Here is a 4,577-nt window from a genome sequence, read left to right as displayed (position 1 = left end):
AAACTGAGGCTTACAGCAACAATGACATCCACCTTAATTACAAAAATATTAAAAAGTAACAGTTAAAGATTCAAATCTAATCTTTGAAGCAAATTTTTTCTTCTCTTCATGCTATTAAAATTATAATAAAATAAGAAAAGTTGAGGAAAGTTTACGAAAATTTACCAACACTCACATGTACACACATATTATACACATAACATAGTATACAGTAACAGCAAGCCTAACTTCAGCATCGTTCTTCAGTGTATTTCAGATATATAAGTTAAATCTTAGATACTGTTAGATATTCAGAGAGAAAGAATCAGGTCCTTTGGACCAGGCTGAGGTAGGGAACTTTCAGATATAAATGGCTTCATCTCCATGCCTCGGAAAATCAGACAAATTCATTATCTACTTTCATTTCCCCAGTCACCACATAGGCACAAAGGGAAACAATGCAGACCCTTTGTCATTTAAATCTCTATAAAAAGAACACAGATTAAATTCCATAATCCATTCACTTACCATACTAATAGCATTTATTGGGACATATAAAGTTACAAATTATTCTATCAGTCTGACAAACAACAAAATATTCCTCTGCTACTCAAAATAATGTGCAAACATTGATGTATTGGTTTATTCTATACAATTAGAAATTTTTTTAAATTTTGCTAAGTCTGTAATAAAAGTAGCATTATCATTAACTTGATGAGAGTTCAAATTGTTATAATATGGGGAGAAATATTTTGCAAAAGATATGTAAATCCTTCAAAGGTTCATGTAACATTTAGCTTGTAATTCTCATTGAAACAATGCCAAGTTAATAAAGCAACTAACTATGGAGCAAAGATCTATGTGTCAATATATTTATTGCACAATAGTTTCAGAAGAAATAAAGATTTTAAATTTTTCTAAAAGTAAGGAACAATTAAATAAGATACAGCTTCATCAGAGACTATAATCTACAATGATATGCTTTGTAGTAGTATTTTACAACTTTAAAATGTTACAAGAAAATTTTAGTTAAAAAAACCACCAGGTTCCAAATTTATCTATGAAAGATTATCTGTATTATGTAAGAAGATACAGGGCCTGAGATGTAGCTCAGCAGCACAGCGCCTTGCTTGGCAAGCTCAAGGTCCTGAGGTGGATTCCTGGTCCAAAAGACAAAAAAGAAGATACATATATACTAGAGGGTGGGATTAGGAAAAAGGATAATGAGAGGATTTCAGCTATGGATAAGAGTGGACATGATGCTGAACATCTTAGTTCAAAATAGACAGGATCTGAGAGTTTGACTGCATATGAACCTCATTTCTCAGAATTATTAGCTTTAGTCTCCAAAAGATATAAAAGTCAAAGGCAGAGGTAGGAGGAAAAGGTATTTGGCATACAATTTGGTAAAAATAATTGCTCATTTTCTCTTTGTCCTACAAATTGAGGCAAAACATTTTCAGAGCCTCTCTACTCCAGCTTTCTATGTTATTGGATATAACATTTCATAGTTCAATTATGTTCTGTCTTAGTTTTCTTATTGCTGAGGCAAAATACCCAACACCCAAAGTTCAAAGAAGAAAAGTTAATTTTGGCTCACAGTTTGTAGAGGTTTCAGTCCCTAATGGCTGGCTCCAAGCCAGGGTGGAATGTAGAGGGGCATTAAAGAGGAGAAGAAGTTCATGGCAGGCAAAATGCAGCAAGATTAGCAAGCAGCAAGCTATAACAGCAGCCTTCGTTCTGTCCCTTGCATTCTGTCCAGTCTACACTCATTCAAAGTGAGCTTTCCCGTTATCCACACCCAGAACTATACCAAACCAATAAGTGGACTAATTTAGTAATCACACACCCTTGATCCCAGCATCACACACTCTAGATGGAGCTACCTCTGAAAAGTCCTATCTATGACCATATGAGGCTTTGGGGAACATACAGACCCAAGTCATAGTGTACCCCGATAGACTACATTCACCAATTTACTCATTCAACCTATTTATTAGATATCCATTGAGTGTTGAACTACTCAAGAAATTCATCAAGAGGAGTTCCAGCAATAAACTACCGGTTTTGACTGATTTATAATCTTGACAAAGAAAAAAAATTAAGTTTATAAAAATCAGAAAACAAAATTATCCATGCAGGTCCTTGTTTTGTACTGTGAGTATATGTTAGTGAGAGTTATAAACATTTTGTAATTGCAAATGAAGGCTTCTAATTCAGGTAATTACAGGCTACATAATTTGTAGCAAATGTTTTGCTGAAGGTATTGCTCAAAGGTGAATGAAATAAAAATTAAACCCGCCATAAGTTATCATTAAGCCAAGATAACAGCATGCAATTACCAAAGCCAAGAGCCAGGGGTCTCCAGGATCACAAAGACAGCAGCAGAGCACTTGGCATGGCTTTAGTCTTACGAATCTTTTAATCATTATGACACATCTGAGAGGCTGTTTGTTTGGGTGTTGCCCAGAGTACTCAAGAAGACAGAAGTTAACATCTATGTTCTGAAAAAGGTGTAGGTCCTGGTTAAAAATAAATAATGATAGAACCACAAAGGGCTCTTTCTGTGTCTTGGAAGCCAATATTAAACCAAAATAAAAACAAAAGATAAAACCGCTTAATCTTTACTCCTTGGTTCCCATCATAGGGTGAAGAGAACTTGAAGCCTGAAACATAGAAGCATTTTTTCCAGATTAACATTGTTCTCAGACACCTTCAAAATCTAACCATTCTATTCTCCTTTTCCAGAGAAAGGCAGCTTGTCCTACAGTTAAATTTTTTTTAGTAAGTTTTCAACTACGTGATCAATTTAACTAATACATACTAGGCAGCAGAAGGCAAGAAGTTAAAAAAGAGGCAAGACAAAAATCAGTTAACAAAATAAATAGACGCAATTGGAAGATATCCTTTGTAAAACTATTAAGATATTATATTTAAGAGAAGAAGACAAGCTTATATAAGCAAAGACAAGTTTTGCTTTGAAAAGATAGACAAGCATTAGATAAAAATGTACCAGTTAGTTTTTAGATTACAGTTTTCAACAACTCCAGCTGAAATATTTCTAAAAATGAGTCTGGAACTTGAAAATTACAGTGCTTTGTGCATTAATAGGAAAATTGGGCCTTTGGAGTCAGAAACACCTGAGTTATGTCCCTTAGGAACTTTCTTTCCTAACCCTTAGAGAAATACTTAACTTCATTCATCATTTATAAAATTGGAGTAATGAAACCTACTTCAGAAGATATCTGAAAATTGTAAAAAGTTACAACAACTCTGACAAGGTACGCAACTGACATGGAAGCACTGAAAATGTGATGATCAAAATAAAGTACTTAGTGGGTCAATTTGAAAACAGACTAACTGAAGCTGAGAATCACTACTGTTCTAATCTGCGTATCTTCACATCTTCCCCCCATGTGTCAGAGTCCAAACTGCCTGTTTTTATAAGAACATCAGTCATGTTGGATTAGGGCCCACCCTAATTACCTCATTATCTTCACTAATTATATTTGTAATGACCCTGTTTCCCAACAAGGTCATATTCTTGTATACCTCAACATACAAATCTTAGGGGAACACAATTCAACTCATAACAATAACCCTCACCAATTTTGTATCTGCCTGATAAAACATGGAAAACTTTTGCTTTGATGTGTCTTTTATCTGAAATATTTTATGTGTCTTTTATCTAAATTCTTTTATAATTTAGACTTTTATATAGCTATCACTCAGTTTTAAACCAAATGTTTTTATAAAAGTCATGCTTAGGAAGGATTATTTCTTATTCTTAGAGAACTTTATAAAGTACATTCCTCTAAGGCTTGACTCCTTTTTTCATTTTTCATTCCCTTATCATATCATTTAACTTCCATTTTTTTCACCCTCATGCTACAGAAGTTCATTCAACCTTCTCAGGCTTTTCATCCTAAAGAGACATGTCAATTTTCACTATTCCCTCCATAATTAAGCCCATTTTTGCTATTTTCCTATAATCGTGCTTGTTAAATCTTTTCTATACCATTTGCTTAGATATATCTATGGATTCTTTTCATCTCAATATCCCCATACTTCTAGCAAAGAGTCCATTTTTTTCAAGATGTTAAAGATAATTTTTGCTTTGGAAAGACAGACCAGCATTAGCTAAAAATGTACCATTTATATTTTTAGATTATAGTTTTCAACAATCCCAGGTGAAATATTTCTAAACATGAATCTGGAACTTGAAAATCACATTGTTTTGTGGCATAATAGGAACATTTGGCTTTGGAGTCAGAAATACCTGAATTATGTCCCTTAGGAACATTACCTTTTTCTAATCCCTTAGAGAAGTACTTAACTTCTTTCACTGTTTACAAAATTGGAGTAACTGCATGCATTTAACGGGAGCGCCTAAGTGGCAGACTCAGTATAAAATATACATTTGGTAGATGATGTTCCTGTCTTTCCTTCTTCTCCTCCTCTGGCCACAATGATCAGGTGACTCGTGACAGCAGTCGTGAGCACAGGACATAATCATCGGCAATGAGACACGATGGAAAGACTGCTGGAAAGCTGAGGAGAGGTTTTGTTCTTTTATTTTTATGTTAAAACAAATTGAA

This window comes from Chinchilla lanigera, unplaced genomic scaffold (genome assembly GCF_000276665.1).
Source record: "Chinchilla lanigera isolate Chin_1 unplaced genomic scaffold, ChiLan1.0 scaffold00013, whole genome shotgun sequence".
Classification (NCBI taxonomy): domain Eukaryota; kingdom Metazoa; phylum Chordata; class Mammalia; order Rodentia; family Chinchillidae; genus Chinchilla; species Chinchilla lanigera.
The sequence above is the reverse complement of the archived record's forward strand: the minus strand, read 5'-3'. Positions refer to the sequence as shown.